The following is a 24313-nucleotide window of genomic DNA, read 5'->3' as shown; positions in this document are numbered from 1 at the left end:
ATCCCTCCTCAGCCCTTGCGCACTTGGTCGCCATGTTGAACATCTCCAGAGCTATGCACAGGTCTTCGTGTATGGCGAGCTCCTCCTTTATCTTGACATCGCGGACGCCATTGGAGAACGCCGAGATGATGGCCTTGTCCGTCACCTTGGGACTCTTGAGCCAAACATTGTTGAAATGTTGGATGTACTTCTGCGGGGTCTCCCCTAGCTGCTGCTTGATGCGCCACAAGTCCCCAGCTGTAGGCGAGCGGTCGCGTGTGCCTTGGAAGTTGGCGATGAAGCGCTCGCGCATCTCGCCCCAGCAGGAGATCTATCTTGCAGGAAAGTTGAGGAGCCACAAGCGCGCGCCGTCCTTGAGAGCCATAGGGAACCAGTTCGCCATGACCTTCTCGTCGCCGTTGGCCGTCTGGATACTCTGCTTGTAGAGCTGCAAGAACTCAGCAGGGTCGGGGGTGCCGTCGTAGCGCGGAGGCATGTCGGGCTTGAACTTGCTGGGCCAGACGACGCTGCGCAGCTCAGGGGTAAAGGCATGGCAACCTGCCATGGTCACTGGAGCCCGTCATGGCGGCAGAGCCCTGTCTTGGTACCCAGGTGCCACCACCGCAGGCGGCGCGCGATCCTGACGTGGTGGTGCAGGGAGCGCTGGAGCGTCTTCTTGCGTCCGAGGGATCTCTTGGTAGCTTGCCTCTTCGTGCGCGGGCGCCCAGCACGGCGGGTCGCAATGCGGGGCCGCGTGTCTTGGGGCAAGGGCGGCGTCTTGATGTGGAGGTGGTGGAGGCGCTCCATGGGCAACATCGTCCGCAGCTAGAGGTGGGCGATGCAGTGAGAGAGATGGTGCGGGAGAGCCCCCAGCGGAGCTGACGAGCTTGGTGATGCGGTCCAGCCTGTCTTCGTAGAGGTCATCGACCGGGTTGTAACGCAGGAGCTCGCGTGCCATGATCAGCGTGGCCTGCGCGTCCGTGGGTGCGCGACGAGTGTGGGGCGACGATCCGGCCGGAGTCAGCGACGGGGTGGCGGTGCGTTCATCCCGCCGCACAAAGGGGTGCAGCGACAAAGCTTGCTGCTTGTTTCCCGCCGGGCCGGTGGCAGCGTTGGCAGCAGGTGATGGAGAATGGCGGGGAGGTCCGCCATCCGGCTCCGTCTGGGCGACGCGAGCGGCGAGAGCGGCCCGGCACTGAGCACGGGCTCGGCGAACATCGTCCATGGATGCGGCGGAGTAATGGTATGTCGATCGACGGGAGAAAGGCTTCAGCGCACCCCTACCTGGCGTGCCAAATGTCGGATTGCGGGTTCTGGCTAACCCTTGAGGTTCAAACTCTGGGGTGCGCATGAAGAACACTCTCTCCTTCGCTTGCTCGCTGAACGATCTCATGGCCTAGCTCGACGAACCCAAGGAACAAGAGACACAAGGGTTTATACTATTCTAGGCCACCTTGCAGTGTAATACCCTACTCTAGTGTGGTGTTGGTGGATTGCCCCACAGGCTAAGGATGAACTAATACAATGGGAGAATAGCCTAAGAAGGAGAGGTGTTCTTGAGCTCAGTGAGCTGGTGGATGTGAGGATGGAATAGATCCAATCCAAGATGAGTCGATCCCTACAGTGTGGCTAGTCCTATTTATAGAGGCCCTGGTGCTCTTCCAAAATGTTAGGCGGGAAGGGATCCCACAACGGCCAAGTTTGAAGGGAGACAACTAGTACAAGCTGTCCTGACAAAAGGTGGTCTTCGCCTGCCAAAGGCTCTGGTGGTGACGCTGTTGTCGGCTCCGTGGTGACCTCCGTCCTGCCGTCCTGCTGGTCTTCATCTTGTTGCACTGATATGGAAACCTTTGCCTGATGCCTCGGGACCCCTCGCCTGCTCCTGCCACTTTAACACGAAAGCGGAAACTGGTACACTGCGCCCACTGGCGCCCGCCTGGCCTTGGTCGTCATGGCTCACGTCACGTGAAGCTCGTGGGGTGCCCCTTGCATAGAGATCTCCGTTCCTCAGGAGCCATCCTAGTGAGGCTTCCCCAGGGAGGTCTTGGAGTCATCCGCCTCGCGAGGCTTGGCCCCTTGCGAGGGTCTTGAGCTGCTACTGCTGAAGATGGGTTGTACCAGGCTGTTGGTGGAGCCACGCTCAAGCCCGCAGGTAGGCAAGTCTGCCCCCCCCGGTCCCAGAACGCCGACAGATGCCGCCATGAATTTGGCCAGGGCTGGGCGACCAAGGATTCCATTGTACGGCAGGGGCGGTCAACCACATCAAACACGATCTTCTCAGTCCGGTAGTTTAACCCCCCCCCCCCCCGAACATTATGGGCAGTGTGATCTTCCCCTTAGGATGACTCCTGCCAGGATTGATCACTTGGAAAGTACCAGTAACCTTGAGCTCTTCATCTGCTATTTGGAGTATGCTGATGACCTTGGGAGAAATCAGATTCGACATGGCCCCGTCATCAACCAACATCTTTGTGACCTTGAGGTTGCGGGTAGTTGGTGAGACCAACAATGGAAAACACCCTACCGCGGTGGTGTGGTCAGGGTGATCCTCTTCATCAAAGAAGATGGGAGGGTGGGACCACATGAGAGGCTTCCGAGAATCTGTCGTTGGCTCCATGGCATTGACCTCACGCGCCCACTGTTTAAGTTGGCGGTGAGAGGAGTGCAAGGATGCACCTTTGTCAATGCATATGGCGTCAGTGGCTTTCTGGAACTCTTGCTCAATGGTTTCCTCTTCATCTCCTTCATCACTCTCGTCATTGCATTCCTTCTTCTCGCGGCCTCCCATGGGTTTCCCTTGATACTGAGGAGCCCTCCCGCCAACGCCATCTTGGTCTCTCTCTCTCTCTCCCCCCTCTCTCTCTCTCTCTCTCTCTCTCTCTCTCTCTCTCTTTGTCATGCTTCTCGTACTTAGCTTTCTGCTTCTTGACGAGTTGCTCAACTTGGTGACACTCTTGAAGATCGTGGCCCTTAGTCCAATGGATCTTGCAGTATGGCTCGTCAGCCTTCCCAGCCTTCTCGGCAGCCGCGGCCTCCCAGCAATCAGTGCACGCGGAAACTTCCTTGCCGGAAGCCTCGGTCTTGGCCTTCTTTTCGGTACTAGGTGTGCTCGATCCTTCAACGGCCACCACTGCTTTATCCTTGTGCTTCTTGTTGCGCTTCTTGTTCTTCTTCTTCTGATTGGCGGCCCTGTCGCCGTCCCGTAAGTCGACGTTGACGCCATCTTCTTCATCCGGGAGTCGCCTCCCCTCATCTACTTAGGCATATTTGTCCACCAGAGTGTACAACTCATTCACAATCTTGGGCAACCGACGTTCATCTTAGAACGTATCCTGCGGTTGCGCATGTTGGAGTGGAATGCAGCTATCACAGCTGCCGGGTGGATGTCTGGAATGTTCTTGTGCACCCGGCTGAACCTCTGCATGTACTTCTGCAAACTTTCTCCTTCGTTCCGCGGGAGGAGCTGCAAGTCGATGGGCCGCCCATGAAGGCGCCAACAAACTCATGGCACGTGTCAACCCAGGTCGAGATGGAGCTCTCCGGCAAGTGCATCAGCCACGACCTCGCGTTTGGCTTGAGTGCCAAAGGGAAGTACTTGGTGAATACCTTCTCATCTCTTCACCCGGTAGCTTGAACAACGATGGTATAGATGCTCAAGAACTCTATTGAGTTTAACCTTTCGTCGTACTTTTCTGGTATCTCTGGCTTGAACGTGAGAGCAGATGGCCAACGGACTTGCCACGGCTCGCGAGTGAAGGCGGGGCACCCAACCTCGAAAGGCAGGTACCCGCCTTCACCAGGCATGGGCTCGTCGATGTCGGGGCCGTTCCGCCTATCAGACTGGTGGTGGGTTTCATGGCGTCATTCGATGGTGCTGCGCGCGTCTTCCCTCTGCCTATCTTCGAGGACTCGGCGCTGGTCTCGACGTGCTCGAGGATCGGATGAAGCCATTGATATGTCGTCAGGTTCTTGGTCGTGTGGCTCTGGTTGCGGCCCCTGCGCCGGTTGCCACGGAGGGGATTGCACAGTGGGGGTGGCCCCTTCGATACGGGCAGCGGCTCAGGCCATTGTCGCCGCCTATGGAGGCTGTGGTGGGCCTGCTCGCTGTGATCCTCCTACCTCGGGAAAACCGATCAAGCTTTGAATGGTGGCCCTCCACTCATCCATCTGATCGACTGTCTGAAGAAATCTCAACAGGGGTTTGGCCCATGCCATGGCCTCTGAAGCGGTTCTTGGCATGGATGATGACGCAGATCATGATGTCGCCTGGCTTCTAACGGTGCCAGAAGTGGCAGCGTCGTGATCTCGTCGTCGTGACCCAGTCACCAGGGTGGCATGGGGACGAGGTGGATGCGCTTGAGGAGCGGCGGCCCCATTCGATGCATCGGCTCGGCCAACTCGTACTGGGGGTGGCGCGTGCCCCGTAGCTGCACCCACGGCGGGGGCAACCAGAGGGTTGCGGTTTGCCCCAGAGTGAGCGCCATCGATGCGGTTGCACCCTTCAGCGGGGCGGAGAGATGGAGATTGAATAATCTCTCAACCCATACCTTATGGAGCGCCGCCGCTGGGATGCTGTTGATGTTGTCCTCCTCCAGCGCCTCCTGGTCCCTTTCCGCCGTAGGGGGAATGGTCATGGTGCTGCCCACGCTGGCTACGTCCCCCGCGTCGTCCATGTTCCCGTGTGCCCCCGTATCCCCTATGGCATCGACGGACGCATGCGAAGGGGCCTTCGAGGACGACGAGTGAGCCTTGGCGCCGGGCTTTTTCTTGGGTGCCATGGATGACGAAGCCGTTGATAAAGAAAATGATGGTGAAAATGATGCGCTGCTTACACCCTCGAGTTCACACAAGCGCTTCCCCATGCATGGCACGCCAAAGATGTCGCGGGAAAACACGGCCACACCTATGAGGCCATCGGCCCCTTGTGGTTCGGCAAGGGGGAAGGGTGTGTTGCACAAAGAGCGAAGGGTGTAGAACAGCACGATAGTGATCACACGGGCAGATTTTACCCAGGTTAGGGCCGCCGCGAGGCGTAAAACCCTACTCCTACTTTGGCGGATTGATGAGAGGACTGTATGGAGACGCGGCGCTCTTGCCCGGCAAGGTCGCCTTAGGATGAGAGCAGCTACGCGCGTATGAGTATATAGGGGTCCGGATCCTTTCTAGGATTTCCACGACCCTCCTTTTATAGGTCAAGGGGTCACCACAATTGCAAATCAGTCATTGCATACTAATTAGATAGCAAATAGTTCTATCATACCTAACTCTACAGACAGGAAAAGGTGCATTACATGCACCATTTAGTGTCACATCGTAGCGTAGCCCGGTAAGCCTTGCTATGTCGTTCGGCCACCTTCTCGCCTGCCTGCCTGACTCGTCCCTGGACGGGTGTCATTTGGAGGTGATTTCGTTTGGAAATGGCTACCACTTGCCAAATAACAACCACTTAGTCATTCGCGGGCTCGACACCGCACCGATAAGTGACTTGCGTTGTTGTGAGGTGGAGCGGTGGAACCTTGGCGGGGTGATCTGCCCTCGGCGTTCCCGGCAAGCCTGTCGGGGGAGTCTTGAGACTTGCCTTCGAAGTAACCTCGACCCCGCCAGGCTGGCTTGCCTAGCAAGGGAGGTTTTTCCTTAGTGACATCTTGCTCCTATGGTCGGTCTTGGTCTTCTTGATCCGCCCTTTGATTTCTCAAAGAGCTTATTTCTCCTGCTTGGCCTTGTCTTGGATGATGTAACCTTGCTCTTAAGCATGTGTACAGTCTGGGCAACACACCTGGGGTTTGTTGCGCCGACACCTTCAAACTTTGTTCTAGTATAGATTTCGATAGGCATCATTTCCTCCACTGCTGTTTACTTTGGTGTTTACATCTGATTGGATGTTTGCAACAACTGCAGGTTTCAAATTGTAATTGTAAAAACATGTTCCTTATGCAGAACAAATCCATTTATTTTCTTTAGCCTTATATGTATGCATGTGTTCTACTACCTCCATCCTGGTTTATTGGTCCTCATGGTAATCTGTGCCAAATTTTGACTATAAATTTAACTAACAAAATATTCATGCATGTCACAAAAAGTTACATCATTGAAAATATGTTCAAATACGAATCCAATGATATAATTTTTGTTAACATGCACTAACATTTTGTCAGTTAAATCTTTGGTCAAATTTTAGCATGAATTACGAAGGGGACCAATAAACCAGGACGGAGGTAGTAGATCTCTAATCCGGTGGTGTGGTGAAGCTGCCCACGCCTACATCATCTCATTTCCTGCTTTGTCTTAAATGATTTTGCTGATGATACAGACAATACCATATTATGTTAATGCTATTTTAAATTATACCTCTGAATTTCAAATATAAAATGGAACAAAATTGTTAGCACACTGACTATCTTTGCTTATATATTTGTGAAACCTGTTATCTGTCTCCTTATTTCTCTTTCAGAGCCATATCTCTTATGTTAGGCAGAACTTTAGGGAAGATAGTGAGCCAAACCATCTTGAAGAGAGAGAGATGACCCCAAGGTCATGTCTTAATGAAGACAGTGAGTTGAAGCTACTCACCAGTAGCTGTGAGACAACCTCGGTGCAGTTGTTGCCTCCATCAGTTCGACTTCTTCAGTCTCTACTTAAAGCGAAAAGGCTTAGTTCAGCTCAGGTTTGACTTGATGTCAATGATGTACAGAAGATCTCAGAGGACAGCCATGCGTGCTTTCTTGCTAGTCAGCTTTGATTTGAGCATCTAACATTGAGACAACTGAGGTCTCATCAGCTTATTCTGCTACTTGAGGTGCACCTCCTGCCTCCGGGGCAGGCCTAATGTCTTCTGAACTATTTTGAAGTCTTGTCAGTTTTGTATATTCTTTTGTCAGCGTGTTTATATGCACTTGTGGTCATCTTTGATGCCCATTGTTTGTAATCTGCAGTCTTGTTGCACTTTATAGTCACCGGTGGCGAAGTTTGATGCCTAGTGGATGTAATATGCCGTAATTTCTTTATTGTATAGTCTAGGTTTATGCTCAGTCGGTATGTTGTAATTTAGGTCAGAAGCTTCAATGGATCTCAATGTTGTCGGTCTGTCAGGCCAGCTCGTAACTTGCTATATATGTGTCAAAACATGGGCCTATAATCATCTTGGGCCATTAGCAGGACTAAACGTATAGTAGTGCCAGTGGAACATACATTCACGTTTGCTGACCAGACTCATGCACAGGCATGCTGGCGGCCATACATCCAGCACCAATGCATGGCATAAAGTTAAACCAGAGAAGCCACTCTTCATGAGATCAAGGAGAGCATTAAGAACACCAAAACTAGCAGAAGGCCACCTTGGGAAGGCATCACTTGCTGGGCAGGAGAGCCTGGCCGGGTCGACGCCGCACCTGAGAGCCCGCCAAGCTCCTTTGCCGAGGAACCTTCACCAAGACGCTACCGCTCCATCTCACCACACCCAAGTCACTAATCAGTGCGGTGTCAAGGTACTAAACAACAACGTGGATCCTATCAAGAACATGGCGGCATCAAGGAGAAGAGATTAGCTTTATCGACACCCGTCCAGGAGGCGTGTCAAGATGATAAGAAGAGGCAGATAAGCAGCGCGACAGGCTTGCCAGGATTCTCCCTTGGCACAACACCTAGCAATGCATTTAATGCACTTTGTCCTAACTGCCAGAGTAAGGTATGATAGCACTGTTGGCTATCTAATCACACTCAAATGGCTGTTTTGCCACTGTGGTCACCCCTTAACCTATAAAAGGAGGCCCAAGGCAACCTCGCAAAGGGTTCGGAGATTCAATCCCACAACACTTGTACCCTCATGTCACTCTCCCCGAGGCAGCCTTACCGGGCCAGAGCGCATCGAGCCTTCGTGTTCCCCCAGATCAATCCACCACAGCAGGAGTAGGGTTTTACGTTGCAGAGCGGCCTAAATATGGGTCAAGAGAGAGAGAGAGAGTCCATCACTGCGTTGTCCCTTGCTGCTTCTGGTCTTTGTGCAACGTGGTCGTCCCCATGCTGAACCACAAAGGGGCACACATGCCCCATACGTGATCGTGCTTCCATGCCGACAACTAGTTTTCCACCTTTAATAGGCTGAGTAAATATTAGGACAGTTGGGCCAGAGAATACCATGGGCTTTTAACAAGTTGAAAACTAGATTGTGCTAGAGTTGAGCCGAAAAATGCACGAGCCAACACAGGCCGAAACTGTCATAGGTCCATGTTTGGCCCAAATAACATATGAGCCGTTAACAGGACAAAATGTATCTCGGACCTTGTTTGCCCCAATAAAATTATGGGCTTTAAGTAGGACGGTATCAACGCGGGGTCATAGGCCCAACTGTGTCACGGGCCATTAACCGGATGGGTTGTAAGCAGGCTGCATTCAACACAGGTTGTAATTAGGCCCAACTGTTACACATGCCATTAACAGACTAATAGGCACGTTGTGCTAAAATTTATCAACAAAGACTATGGGCCGTTAAGAGGCCTAAGGTCACTTCGGACAAGAAATAGCTCAGTTGCAGCAGGGGCCGTTAAATGGCCTAAAGTGAAACCGGGCCGACAACGGCCCAGATGCACCAAGGGTTGCTAACAGGCCGAAAGGATTATCGGGCCGAACTTGTAAACGTGCATTTAACAGGCTGAAATACAAACCCGGCTTCGAATAGGCCCAAAAGCATAGTGGCCTGTTAACGGGCTTGTTCTGATATGGGACGTAATTTAACCCAAAACACGACAGGTTGTGAACGGGCCAGATCTAACATGGGTCGTAATTTGACCTAAAACATGGCAGGATGTTAACGGGTCGGCCCACTAGTGTTTGACAAAATATGGTGGGCCTTTGGCTGGGCCGACCTTTTTACCTCAAATGGGCCACTGTTGGGTTGTGCCACATGTCAACATATCATAGGCGTGTTTCGTCCATTGTAGGGATAACATCTGCGCCAACACTGAGCTGACACGTGGATCCTCCGTCGAATGAGAATTTTACACATGGAAAATCCCCATTGGTCTGGGCTATTAACGGGTTATCAGATCCAAACTAGAACCCAATAGCTTAATGGCAACCCTTTATGGTGGATGCTACGTGTCGATTACCCTTGACGAAAACACTTCCATGACGTGCCATTTATCGTCATGGAAGTGGACACTTTCCGTGATGATAATTTTGGTATTGTCATGGAATACTTCTAAGACAACATAGGTATGACTATCTTGATTCTATCATAAAATTTTCATGGATGTACATGCATGATAGAAAACGTGACCTACTATGACAAACATGGATCATCACGGAAGTGTTTTTTTGTAGTGCGTTATCAAGTTGAATGGAGATTTATCGCGATTATCAAAGTAGTGTTTAATATTTTCCCCATAATGAGCATTGAGGGCTTTAGGAGGTTCCCCATCTCCATGCGGAAAAATTAGAACTATTTTTTTGGTATTTTGTCTTCCATATCCATAACTAAGGAAAGAGAACAACTTAGAACGGAAAATAAAAACTACTTAGTGATGAAGGAAACCAGCACACACGAGAATATTCACCCCACGCCATTGCTCCCCGGCAATGGCGCCAAAAAAGTCTTGATAACCCAAGTGTAGGGGATCAATTGTAGCTTTTTCGATAAATAAGAGTGTCGAAGCCAACGAGGAGCTAAAGGTAGAATTTATATTCTCTTCAAATTCTATCGACCACCGATACAACTCTATGCATACTTAATGTTTGCTTTACCTCGAAAAAGTAAGAAACTAGTAGTACTTTATAGGTGTAATGCTATAACAACTTTGCAATATTAAAACTAGGAGTACTTTGCGAGATAATAAAAGTTAATTGTTTAGTAGGAATCTTTTGTGTAACACAAGAGAAGGATTCGTCCCTAGGCAATCGATAACTAGACCGCAAATAATTATTGCAATTTTATATGAGGGAGAGGCATTAGCTAACATACTTTCCATACATGGATCATATGCACTTATGATTTGAACTCTAGCAAGCATCCACAACTACTAAGGTAAAACCCAACCATAGCATTAAGCAACAAGTCCTCTTTACACCCCTTACTCGGGTTTAAGATTCTGTCACTCACACAACCCACTATAAGCGAATTATGAATATACCGCAACACCCTACATTGGTAATCCCACAAGCTTGCGCAACACGGAGGGCACTATAGGACACCACCAAAATAAAACATACAGCACAAACCAATCACGATCATCAATCAACCAATAGGACAAAACGAATCTAGTCAAACATCATAGGATGGAAACACATCATTGGATAATAATATGTAGCATTAAGAACCATGTTTAAGTAGAGATTACAGTGGAGAGAAGAGGTGTTACACCACTGCGTAGAGGGGGAAAGAGCTGGTGTTGACGGTGGCAAAGTTGTTGGTGTAGATCGCCATCATGATGATTGCCCCGATGGTGTTCAGGCGCCACCGGGAGAGAGGGGGAGAGCCCCACTCCTCTTTCTTCTTGCTTAGTCTCCCTCTAGATGGGAGGAGAGTTTCCCCTCTGGTCCATGGTATCGGATTTCGGGTTTCGGCAAAATCCTTGAGGTTCGAATACGGGGGTGCGCACAAAGATCTCTCCCCCTCTAGCTCTCGCCCTCACCGTAATCTCATGTCTTAGCGCGTCGAACCCGCAGAACAAGGGACACAAGATTTATACTAGTTCGGGCCACCGATGTGGTGTAATACCCTACTCCACTGTGGTGTGGTGGATTGCCTCTTGGGCTAAGGATGAACAGTTACAAGGGAAGAACAGCCTCCTAAGGAGAGGTGTTCTTGTGCTTGGTGAGCTTGTCTGGTGGCCTTGGTGGAATGGATCCAGTCCAAGATGAGATGTCTTCGTCTCTTGATGTGCCGATCGGATGCCTCCCTACGGTGGTGGCTAGTCCTATTTATAGAGGCCCAGGTCCTCTTCCCAAATATTAGGCGGGAAGGTATCCCACAACGGCCAGTTTGAAGGGGGCCGCTAGTACAAGCTATCCTGAAAAAAGATGGTCTTCGCCTGCCAAAGGCTCTGGTGGTGACGCCGTCATGGGCTCCACGGTGACCTCCGTACTGCTGTCCTGCTAGTCTTGGTCTTGTTGCACCGATATGGAAACCTTTGCTTGATGCCGCGGGACTCCGCTCCTGCGCTTTCTTCTTTAGCACCAAAGAGGAAACGAGGACACTGTGCGCGCTGGCGCTTACCTGGTGCCCGCCTGGCCTTGGTCGTCATGGCTTCCGTCACAGGGACCTCGCGAGGTGCCCCTTGCCTTGATCTCTCCGCCCCTCGCGTGCCAGCCTGGTGAGGCCGCCCCAAGGAGGTCTTGCGTCATCCGCCTCGCGAGGCTTGGCCCCTCACGAGAATCTTGAGTGTTTGTGGGTGAAGATGGGCCGTACAGGGCCGCTGGTGGAGCCACGCCATGGGCCGCAGACAGGCAAGTCTGGGGACCCCGTTCCTAGGACGCCGATAGTAGCCCTCGGGCCCAAGGCGCGCTCGGTCTTGGCTTTGAGGCGAAGCCAAGGGGCAAGTGTGGAGCAATGTGGGCCAAAATAGCCTGCGGCCTTAGTTGACGCATGGTGGTTGATTGGTCGTGGGCGTCTCCGCTTCCCCATGCTGCCTCGGCAACTGCCCGACTGACAAAAAGCTGGCGCGGGCTGCATTTGCCTTCATTGCTTTCCTTCGTCTTTATCTGGATCCCCTTTCTTGCCCTTTGCTTCCAGAGACTCCAGATCCACCCAGACCTTCGAGCTTGTCGTCGATGGCACACAAGAAAGCCTGGGCTACCCCTTCGTCATCCTGGTACGAGCCCGCGATCGACGTGCCGATCGTGTCGGAGAAGAGCCTGGTGAAAGCACAAGTGATCCCTAGGTGGTTTTGATAATTGATGACAACATATCTCTTGTTGGACTAACATTTCTATCTAGTATGTTTCAGGAAAGTTCAACAATAGAGTGGCATGGACTAAAGGTTGTGGGAAGTTCTCCAAGATGCTAAGGACAAAGGATTGGCTAAAGCTTGAAGCTCAAGACTCTTCATTTTACATTTTTAGTGATCCAAGATCACATTGAGTCCATAGGAAAAGCCAATACTATCAAGGAGGGATGAGGTGTTGCTTAATGAGCCTCTTTCTCCATGTGCTTAATGATATGCTCCAAAATCCTCAGCTACTTTCCCACTTCCACATATGACCTAAACCTAAAGCCAGACTCGGTCCTACCGATTGTTCCTATCCGACGCCACCGAGTTTCACTTGTCATAGCCACTGCCAAACCCTAATCAGTTCGGTCTCACCGATGGGATCTCGGTCTCACCGAGATGGGCTTGCAAACTCTCTATTACCTATTGCATTATTCTCGGTCCCACCGAGATATGCAATCGGTTCCACCGAGTTTGCCTGGCCAACTCTCTGTTTCACTTATTACCAAAATTGGTCCCACCGAGTTTGAGTAATCGGTCAAACCGAGTTTTGGATTTACCCTAACCCGAGCACATCGGTCCCACCGAGTTGATCCAGTTGGTCCCGCCGAAATCTATAACGGTCACTAGGTTTACTATTTCGGTCCAACCGAGTTTGTCGATTCGGTCCCACCGAGCTTGGAAAACTGTGTGTAACGGTTGGATTTTGTGTGGAGGCTATAAATACCCCTCCACCTCCTCTTCATTCGGCAAGAGAGCCATCAGACCAAGCCTACACTTTCAGCATTCTTTTTCTGAGAGAGAACTACCTACTCATGTGTTGAGGCCAAGATACTCCATTCCTACCATATGAATCTTGATCTCTAGCCTTCCTCAAGTTGCTTTCCACTCAAACCGTCTTTCCACCAGATCCAAATCCTATGAGAGAGAGTTGAGTGTTGGGGAGACTATCACTTGAAGCACAAGAGCAAGGAGTTCATCATCAACACACCATTTGTTACTTCTTGGAGAGTGGTGTCTCCTAGATTGGCTAGGTGTCACTTGGGAGCCTCCGACAAGATTGTGGAGTTGAACCAAGGAGTTTGTAAGGCCAAGGAGATCGCCTACTTCGTGAAGATCTACCGCTAGTGAGGCAAGTCCTTCGTGGGCGATGGCCATGGTGGGATAGACAAGGTTGCTTCTTCGTGGACCCTTCGTGGGTGGAGCCCTCCGTGGACTCGTGCAACCGTTACCCTTCGTGGGTTAAAGTCTCCATCAACGTGGATGTAGGATAGCACCACCTATCCTAACCATGGGAAAAACATCTGTGTCCCCAATTGTGTTTGAATTCTCCAAACCCTTTCCCTTTACATTCTTGCAAGTTACATGTTTTACTTTCCGCTGCCTATATACTATTTGCATGCTTGCTTGATATGTATTGTGTATGTTAAATTGTGCCCAAACTCCACTCAAACCGAAAAATCTTAAAAACTAGCAACTTTAGCATCAAGTGTCTAATCACCCCCCTCTAGACACATCTACTTCAAGGTCCTACAAGTGGTATCAGAGCTTTGGTCTCCATTGCCTTGGTTTAATCACCATTGGAGGAAGATGGATGTGTCTACTTTAGGGAGTCTTAGACATAGAGTGCCTATTCTTGATGGAGAGTATTTTCATGAGTGGAAAAATGAGATGCTTGTAATCTTCAATCAATATCATTTAAAAAAGTATATTGCTAGCCCTTGTGCACCTCACATTGATCCTTTGCATCCTACCCTAGATGAAGATATTGGCATGATTCGCAATCTTAGAACTATTGAGCTCATCATTAGAGGATTACCCAAAAATTTGATTGCTAGCTTGCCTACTCTTAATTGTGCCTATACTATATGGAAATTTCTTGAGGAACGATTTCCCGATCATTCCTTGAAAAACTTGGATGAAGTTCTCCATAAATCTATTGCCTTGAGTAAGATGAACTCTAGTGATCCTAATTGTGGTAATTGTCTATTTGAACTTACCAATCTTAAGCATGCTAAAGGAGATGTTGGAATCATTAGTGATATTATATTCGAAGCTATAAGAATTCATAAAGGTGACCACTTTGATGATCATTTATCTAGTGTATTACCCTCTCTAGGAAATGATGAGTCACAAGATCACGATGAACATGGATACTATGATGATGATGATGATGATGATGATGATGATGATGATGATGATGATGATGATGATAGTGACTTCGATCTTGATGATGCAATGAGACATTTTGGTCTTACGGAAAATCTATAGGGATATGCGTCAGGAGGAAAGGAATGGGTTCTTGATAGTGGATGTACTGATCATATGACCGGAGATGAAGAGATGTTCCATGAGCTTGCTGAAAATGACGGCCCTCGAAAATATGTCACCTTTGGTGATAATTCAAAGGGTAAAGTGTTTGGCCTTGTTAAGGTGGCCATCTCACATGATAGTTCCATTCAAAATGTCATGCTCGTTGAATCTCTCGGCTACAACTTACTTTCAGTATCTAGACTTGCTGATTTTGGTTTGAATGTTCTATTTACTGAGGTAGATTGCCAAGTGTTTCGTCGAGACAATCATAAAATGGTCTTTACCGGTATGCGTAGAGGTGATCTTTACATCGTTGATTTCTCTAAAAAGGCACAACCTAAAACTTGCTTTATTGCTAAATCCTCAAAAGGTTGGTTGTGGCATAGACGACTAGGTCACGTTGGCATGAGAAACCTTGACAAGCTTATTAAAGGAAATCATATCCTTGGAGTTAACGATGTCATATTTGATAAGGATAGACTTTGCAGTGCTTGTCAAGCAGGTAAGCAGGTTGGAGGAAGGCATCCCGTGAAGAACATCATGACCACCAGGAGGCCACTCGAGCTACTTCATATGGATCTTTTTGGTCCCAATGCCTACAAGAGTCTCGGTGGAAATTCTTTCAGTCTAGTTATATTTGATGATTTTTCAAGATTTACGTGGGTATTCTTTCTTAATGACAAGTCGCAGGTCCAGAAGATCTTCAAAAACTTTGCCAGGAAGGCTCAAAATCAATTTGACGTGAAGATCAAGAAGGTTCGGAGTGACAACGGAACAGAGTTCAAGAACGCAAATGTGGACACCTTTATTGACGAAGGAGGGATTTCACACGAGTTCTCGGCTACGTACACACCTCAACAAAATGGAGTTGTTGAGAGAAAGAACCGGACGCTCATCGAAATGGCAAGAACGATGCTTGATGAATACAAGACGCCGAAGCACTTTTGGGCAGAAGCGGTGGAGACAGCTTGTCACGCAACAAATCGCTTGTATCTTCACAAGCTACTCGGCTAGACGGCATACGAGCTCCTCACCGGTAACAAACCCCAAGTTGGATACTTTCGAGTATTTGTCTCAAAGTGCTACATTCTTGATAAGCATTGTCATTCAAAGTTTGCTCCTAAATCTCATGAAGGTTTCCTACTCGGTTATGGCTCAAACTATCACACTTACCGTGTCTACAACAATTTCACCCGAAAGGTTGAAGAGACGGTAGATGTGATGTTTGATGAATCTAATGGCTCGCAAGTAGAGCAATTGCCAATTGATGTAGGAGACAAAGACCCTTCGGAAGCAATCCAAGACTTGTCCATTGGCAAAGTTCGTCCAACGGAGGTGAAGGAGAGCACTTCATCCGTCCAAGTGGAAGCTTCTACTTCACGACAAGGTGAACCAAGAATCGATACGGAAGCATCCACAAGCGGGACACACCAAGATGAAGAAGAAAAGGAAATGCATCAAGACGAACATCAACAACCTCCTTCTCCACCACGACAAGAGAACGACAACGTCAACAATGAAGAAGACCAAGAAGAAGAACAAGATGAAGAAGAAGTTCAATGAAGACCCAAGCAAAAGCTCTCACGAGTTCGAGCAAGAATTGCCAAAGATCATCCCGTCGAGCAAATCTTCAATGATATACAAACCGGGAGAATCACTCGCTCAAAGACTCGTTTAGCTAACTTTTGTGAAAACTACTCATTCATCTCTAGCATTGAACCTATGAAGGTTGAAGAAGCATTGGAAGATCCGGATTGGATAAACGCTATGCATGAAGAGCTACACAACTTCGAAAGAAACCAAGTTTGGACATTGGTTGAGAAGCCAGACAACAACCACAATATCATTGGTACCAAATGGGTGTTTCGCAACAAGCAAGATGAAGATGGACAAGTGGTTCGCAACAAAGCACGTCTCGTCGCCCAAGGGTACACACAAGTCGAAGGTATGGACTATGGTGAGACATATGCTCCCGTTGCTAGACTTGAGTCCATTCGCATCTTACTTGCCTATGCTAATCACCATAATATCACCTTGTACCAAATGGACATTAAAAGTGCTTTTCTAAATGGTGAAATAGAGGAGGAAGTTTATGTCAAACAACCTCCCGGCTTTCTCAATCCCAAGAAACCTAATCATGTTTACAAACTTCACAAAGCTCTTTATGGTCTTAAACAAGCTCCTAGAGCATGGTATAAATGCTTGACCAAGTTCCTTATTGCAAGTGGTTTTGAAATTGGTAAAATTGATTCTACTCTTTTTACTAAAAGGGTTAATGGAGAACTATTTGTATGCCAAATTTATGTTGATGATATCATATTTGGTTCAACTAACCCTCTCTTTAGTGAAAAGTTTGGAAAGCTAATGTTAGAAAAGTTTGAGATGTCCATGATGAGTGAACTCAAATTCTTTCTCGGTTTGCAAATCAAGCAAACTAAGGAAGGTACATTTGTCTCTCAAACAAAGTACACCAAGGACTTATTCAAGAAGTTCAATATGCAAGAATGCAAAGGTATGTCTACACCCATGCCTACTAGTGGACATAATGATTTGACCAAAGATGGTGAACCGGTTGATCAAAAGGTCTATCGCTCTATGATCAGTTCATTGTTATACCTATGTGCTTCACGTCCCGATATTATGCTAAGTGTGTGCATGTGTGCACGATATCAAGCTGCTCCCAAAGAATGTCATCTTAAGGCTGTGAAAAGGATAGTTAGATACTTAATTCATACACCAAATTTTGGCATTTGGTATCCTAAGAGATCTTCTTTTGATCTTGTTGGCTATTCGGACTCGGATTATGCCGGAGACAAGGTTGATAGAAAGTCTACTTCGGGTACTTGTCAATTTCTTGGTAGATCTCTTGTGTCTTGGTCTTCCAAGAAACAAAACTCGGTATCCTTATCCACCGCCGAAGCGGAATACATTGCCGCTGGTTCATGTTGTGCTCAATTGCTTTGGATGACTCAAACTCTTAAAGATTATGGAATCTATGTGAAACATGTTCCACTACTTTGTGACAATGAAAGTGCTATAAAAATTGGTCATAATCCCGTACAACATTCTCGAACTAAGCATATTGAAGTTCGTCATCATTTCATTCGAGATCATGTTGCTAAGGGTGACATTGATCTTAAGCATGTTCGCACCGATAAGCAATTGGCAGATATATTCACTAAACCACTTGATGAGAAAGTGTTTTGCAGGTTGAGAGGAGAATTGAACATTATTGATGCTTCGAACTTGGAGTAGGAACTCCATTGGATACATGCAAGTCATGAGCTTATGACTAATCCATGATATATCTCTTATGATGACTATCTTATGTCTTGGATATATTTGTATCTTGCATGTTATCTAACTCATGTAGGTGCTTGGTTGAATCTAATCCTATGAGATTGCAACTCACTCACATCTTGAGCGATCTCTACATCACCAAGTCTCTACACAACGGTGATTGAAGACAAGGAAGCACAAAACCATTCAAACATATCCTTTGAAAAATTCTATGTTGAGCTTCATGATTGTCATTTTTGGATATACAAGTGCTCTTCCTTGCAAGAACTAACCCATGTAGGTATATGAACTCACACTCCAAGTGGTGCTCCCAACTTGATGAGCTACATCAACCTTGAGCACCCACACAAGTTCAACTACATGAGCAAGAACCACACCACCACCCAAGGTATGTTATTCCATCTTAGAGAAGCTTTACTCCAAGACATGAGTCAAAGCAACTCAACAAGATGTGAATACATCAAGATGCTTAAACGAAAAATGGCAACCCCATTTTGAGCTTAAACGATGAGTATGACCTATGATCAAGTGTTCTCACTTGACTCCTAAGTCAATATACTCTAACATAGGTGACTATGTCACCGCCCAACTCTAGATGAAGTTCTCTTGTGTTCGTTCTTTGCATTATTGCATTTGTCTCATGCATGTTTACTTTCTTTCTCTTTTTCATAAAAAAAACTTCATCTAGATCTTTCAGGTTCTTCTCTTTTCGTTTTGTTTTTGTTCTGCATTCCCTGCATTTAAATTCCTTGCAATCTTTGTAAGTTTCTGCATGTCTAGTGAGCTGAGGTGACAAGTGTTTCTCTTTGTGTAAACTCAGTTTCACCGACTTGTAATTTTCGGTCCAACCGAATCTATTCGGTACCACCGAAACATGCCACTTGGTGCCACCGACTTTGCAACAGGAAAAACAGTTTGCCACTTATTCTATATTTCTTCTGTTCCAGCTCCACTCAATGAGTCTTGTCCTCTACAAGCATCACAATTTTATCCATTGCTTTGTGCTGAGTCTCAAGGACCAAACCTATACGACAGATTCCAGAAAACCCTTCTTGGAAATTGATGTCAAAGGGGGAGAGAGAGATCACATCAAGAGAGATCACATCAAAGCTCAAAGCTCAAGGGGGAGAGAAAGTCTCAAGGATCCCAGATGTTACATCAAAGCTCAAAGCTCAAGGGGGAGAGAAAGTCTCAAGGATCCCAGATGTTATTAAGGGGGAGAGAGAGATTTCCCAGATGTTATTAAGGAGGAGAGAGAGAGATTTCCAGGGGGAGAGAAAATACTCAAGGATCCCATATGCTTGATGTTCAAGAGGAGAGATGTCACATGTCTTTTTGGGGGAAAGACATGTTCATATATGCTTATTTGCATTAAGTTCTATCCAGTGGTATCGTTCAGCTCTTATTTTCTGTTTCCTATCTTCTCCCAATATCCCATGTAAGATTCAGGGGGAGCAAGACAACTAAGGGAAAGAAATCAGTCAAATTCATTGCATATCTTTACTCTTGGGGACATGTTGAATTCAATGTAGTACCTAGTACTTACTCTCTACATGTCATCCCAGTCTTGGTATTCTTGTGGGTTCTTTTGTTTGCTCTGGCTTGTGGATGTACCCGTGTTATCTAACTTTGTTTGTGCAGGTTCATTCCATCCTAAGCCAACTCAAAGACTACAAGGTAAGTGTATGCATCAAAATCATGAGTATGAGAAATTCTTGCTTATGTACATACTGTTTGCAAGAAGGACTCATGAGCATGAAGGTATTTTCCTTGACAATCTTTTGCTCTGATGCATATGGCCAAGATACATGTAACACATTGCCTACTCTGTCATGATTATGCTCTCACATGCTTCTATATTTTATTCGTATGATTGCATACATGTAAGGGGGAGCCTATGTTTGTTACATGTCCTTCCAAAGCTTTACTTGCTGTTCTTTATATCTTTATCTAAAAGCTTTGATGTATGTTGCCATCAATTACCAAAAAGGGGGAGATTGAAAGCACAAGTGCTCCCTAGGTGGTTTTGATAATTGATGACAACATATCTCTTGTTGGACTAACATTTCTATCTAGTATGTTTCAGGAAAGTTCAACAATAGAGTGGCATGGACTAAAGGTTGTGGGAAGTTCTCCAAGATGCTAAGGACAAAGGATTGGCTAAAGCTTGAAGCTCAAGACTCTTCATTTTACATTTTTAGTGATCCAAGATCACATTGAGTCCATAGGAAAAGCCAATACTATCAAGGAGGGATGAGGTGTTGCTTAATGAGCCTCTTGCTCCATGTCCTCAATGATATGCTCCAAAATCCTCAGCTACTTTCCCACTTCCACATATGACCTAAACCTTAAAGCCAGACTCGGTCCTACCGATTGTTCCTATCTGGTGCCACCGAGTTTCACTTGTCATAGCCACTGCCAAACCCTAATCAGTTCGGTCTCACCGATGGGATCTCGGTCTCACCGAGATGGGCTTGCAAACTCTCTATTACCTATTGCATTATTCTCGGTCCCACCGTGATATGCAATCGGTTCCACCGAGTTTGCCTGGCCAACTCTCTGTTTCACTTATTACCCAAATCGGTCCCACCGAGTTTGAGTAATCGGTCAAACCGAGTTTTAGATTTACCCTAACCCTATCACATCGGTCCCACCGAGTTGATCCAGTCAGTCCCACCGAAATATATAACGGTCACTAGGTTTACTATTTCGGTCCGACCGAGTTTGTCGATTCGGTCCCACCGAGATTGGAAAACTGTGTGTAATGGTTGGATTTTGTGTGGAGGCTATAAATACCCCTCCACCTCCTCTTCATTCGGCGAGAGAGCCATCAGACTAAGCCTACACTTTCAGCATTCTTTTTCTGAGAGAGAACTACCTACTCATGTGTTGAGGCCAAGATACTCCATTCCTACCATATGAATCTTGATCTCTAGCCTTCCCCAAGTTGCTTTCCACTCAAACCTTCTTTCCACCAGATCCAAATCCTATAAGAGAGAGTTGAGTGTTGGGGAGACTATCACTTGAAGCACAAGAACAAGGAGTTCATCATCAACACACCATTTGTTACTTCTTGGAGAGTGGTGTCTCCTAGATTGGCTAGGTGTCACTTGGGAGCCTCCGACAAGATTGTGGAGTTGAACCAAGGAGTTTGTAAGGGCAAGGAGATCGCCTACTTTGTGAAGATCTACCGCTAGTGAGGCAAGTCCTTCGTGGGCGATGGCCATGGTGGGATAGACAAGGTTGCTTCTTCGTGGACCCTTCGTGGGTGGAGCCCTCCGTGGACTCGCGCAACCGTTACCCTTCGTGGGTTAAAGTCTCCATCAACGTGGATGTAGGATAGCACCACCTATCCGAACCACGGGAAAAACATCCGTGTCTCCAATTGCGTTTGAATTCTCCAAACCCTTTCCCTTTACATTCTTGCAAGTTACATGCTTTACTTTCCGCTGCCTATATACTATTTGCACGCTTGCTTGATATGTATTGTGTATGTTAAATTGTGCCCAAACTCCACTCAAACTGAAAAAGCTTAAAAACTAGCAACTTTAGCATTAAGTGTCTAATCACCCCCCTCTAGACACATCTACTTCAAGGTCCTACACCTGGCCGCCGTGCGCTTGATGATGGCGGAGGGTGACAAGAAGAGGAAGACTGTGCTCCTGGTCGGCTCCGCCGAGCCTGAGGACTCTGGCAGCACCTTCTACCCCTTCTTCATGAGTAGCATCGTTGCCGGGTTGGTTCCCCCCTTCTCCGACTTCTTCTACTCTGTCCTTAGTCACTATAAGATCCACACCCTCCATCTTCATCCCAACTCAGTCCTTCTTCTATCGATTTTCACCTTCTACTGCGAGGCGACGTCAGAGTGATGCCATCTGTGGCACTGCTGCACCACTTCTTCTTTCTCCACCTTAAGGAGGGCCCCTTCTCGGGGTGCGTTGGCTTCGTCGCGGCCAACAAGACTAATGCCATCTCGAAGGCCGGGAAGAAGGCCGAGGGCATCAGGAGCAAGTGGGTCCTGATGGATGCCAAGCGCGTCCACCCCCGGCTGGTGCTGCCGTCAGAGACGCTTGCGTCCCATGAGGGATGGCTTCGCACGAAGCTCACCGACCCACGGGTGACGCGGGTGCTGGAGAGGATGACCGCCGACCTGAAGCTTGGTGATTCGAGGACGGCAAAGTTGACAGGGCCATGATTTCCCAAGAATTCACGGCGCAACGAGTGGCTCCCCTCTAGTCATGCCCGCGCCCACTGTATAAGCTTTGAGACGAAGGGGACGACCTCTGCCTGAGCCCGGAGCCCCTTTCCGATGAGGAATTGCGCTTGTCTCTTCGTTCCTTGGTCAGGGATGACCAAGGGTACCCGCCTGATGGCCTTGTTCCCTTGTACCGCCGCCCGGATGGGAAGGAGGTTGTCGCCTCTCTGCTTGCCTTCAACGAGCGTGGGCTCATGCCGCCTATGCCCACAGATATCCTAGTGGCGACAACTCCGGTGGTCGTGTCTTCCGGCGAGTCTCGTGAGGAGGGTGAGGAGAAAGAAGAGGGAGAGGAGGAGCGTGACTCGGAGGCGACCCGCGAAGGGGCGGGGGAGACCTCCCCCTTACGCAAGGCCGACATCCTCCACACCCTGCCTGATGATGATGACAAGGCCAATGTCCTCCTGGAAGGGGAGGAGCTGCGTACTGCAGGGGGCTCCTCGAGGTCCAAGGTTAGTCCTCGGAGGAAGTCGTCGGTCAAGATTCCGACGAGAGAAAGGTCGGCGGTGGTCTTCCGAGATGACGCCCCTGTTCTGCCACTGCCTGAAGCTGCTGCCAACTTGCCTCCTGCCCCCTCTTCTGCGCCTAGAGCCCTTGCACCCATGCCTCTGGCTGGGAGGCTTTCAAGATTCAAACTCAGGAAGCAGAGGGACTACACCGCGGTGGACCAGTAAGTATTCTTGTCTTGCCTTGTTCCTGCTTCTACTGCTGATTCTTGACGCCTTCCGTTGCTTGACTAGGCTGACGCCAGCGGCGAAGAGGAGGAAGGAGGACACGGTGGTACTGCCCGGGAGCAAGTTACCCGCGGCGGCCGCTCCCTCCTCCGCAAGGAAGGACGGTGGCAGTACTCGTGCTTCCCCGGCCCGATCGTCCTCATGAAACTTGGGGGAGCATCCTTAGGAGGAGGGTGCCCCCATGGCCCCACTGGCACCAAAGACGCCAGCGTCCGGCTCAGCAACTGAGGTCCCGAAAGCTCAGGAGCCCTCAGCCTCCAAGCCATCGTGACGATGTCGCTTCTTCCTTCCTTTGCCGCTCTATTGACCTTGAATCCTTCCGCCTCCCCCGACGTCCTGGAGCGTGCTCTTTTTGCATTGACCTTGCTGCGGGACTGTGCCTGGTGGCCGGGCGCCTGGAGCTGATCTCTGGCTGGCTCCATTCCGACGTGGCCGTCCGGGCGGTGCTGAGCCAGGCTACTATGGACTCCGAGAAGGGCAAGCAGGCCGTCACCCAAGCTACGGCTGCCCGTGAGGCGGCGCTGAAGTATGCCAGAGCTGCCCAAGGTCGCTACCAGCTGCTGGAGGCCGAACTAAAGACCATGCGCAGTGAGCGTGCGGACGAAGCTCAGGGCCGCAGGGTGGAGGAGGAGAAGATGAAGGCCCAAAAAGACGCCGTCAGGGGTCGCGACACCGAGCTAAGGCAGTTGGCGGAGGCGCAGACTACGGACCAAAGTCGGTTGGAGAAGCTGGAGTAGAAGGTGCAGTTAGAAAATGCCGAGATGGAGGCCAAGGCACGGGTCCTGGCCAAAGACCGCATGGCCTTCAAGATCCTCGAGGAGAGGTCTCGCGCGGTGTTGCGGTCACTCTACGAGAAGGGCTTGGAGGAGCCGCTGGCCACCAATGACGAGGGCCCCAACCAGCTGCTTCCTTATCTGGTCAGGGCGCTTGAGGAAGTCGTGAGTGGTATCAGCCCCTTGGCAGAGGCACAAGCCCGCATCCTTTCCTCAGCCGCTTTGACGCGCGTCTTTAGTCACCTCCATCTTCGCGATCCTGCCGCCCACCTCGACAAGCTGCTGGAGCCTATGGAAGTCGAGCATTGCACGACTGCTACCGAAATCGTGAAGGGGCAGGTGGAGGCCCACCTGAAGAGGTTCTGCGCCTTCGATCCCGCGCCCTCAACTAGCGGTGCTGCTGATCCTGCAACTCTGACCAGCGGTGCAGGTGAGGGCAACATTGCTATGGTAGAAGCCTCCCTTGCGGGCGACGGCGGCGTCCGGGGATGACGAGGTGACCTGCTGGCGGCTCCTTTCCTGTTTAGCTCCTGCGATATGCACCATGCGTCGTGGAGGCGTTTAAACTTGCATTTGTTATTCGGAAGAACAATATGTCTTGTAATATTTGGTTTGAAATTTTGCGATTTCCTTCCCATTTGCTTTACGTTCTACGTCGGCAGGGCCCGACCCCGCGCATACCTCAGCCGCCATTGGGCCATCCGGGTCACCAGGACGGACCAAGGAATGAGGGGCTACGTGGCCAGTTAGGCTCCTGAGTCGCGATGCTCAGGAGTCCCCCTTGACGCATAAACAGCTTATAGAAAGGAGATGCGGGAGTAGGCCTAGTGTTCTATGTCGGCAGGGCCCGACCCCGCGCATACCTCAGCCACCATTGGGCTATCCGGATCACCAGGACAGACCAAGGAGTGAGGGGCTACGTGGCCAGTTAGGCTCCTGAGTCGCAATGCTCAGGAGTCCCCCTTGACGCGCAAACGACCTTCATATCTTGGCTCCTCTTGGGAGGGCGCGCGACGACCAGGTCCGAGGGACCTGGCA

Source organism: Triticum urartu, chromosome 3A (assembly GCF_056163025.1).
Source record: "Triticum urartu cultivar PI428250 chromosome 3A, HENAU_Tu73, whole genome shotgun sequence".
Classification (NCBI taxonomy): domain Eukaryota; kingdom Viridiplantae; phylum Streptophyta; class Magnoliopsida; order Poales; family Poaceae; genus Triticum; species Triticum urartu.
The sequence above is the reverse complement of the archived record's forward strand: the minus strand, read 5'-3'. Positions refer to the sequence as shown.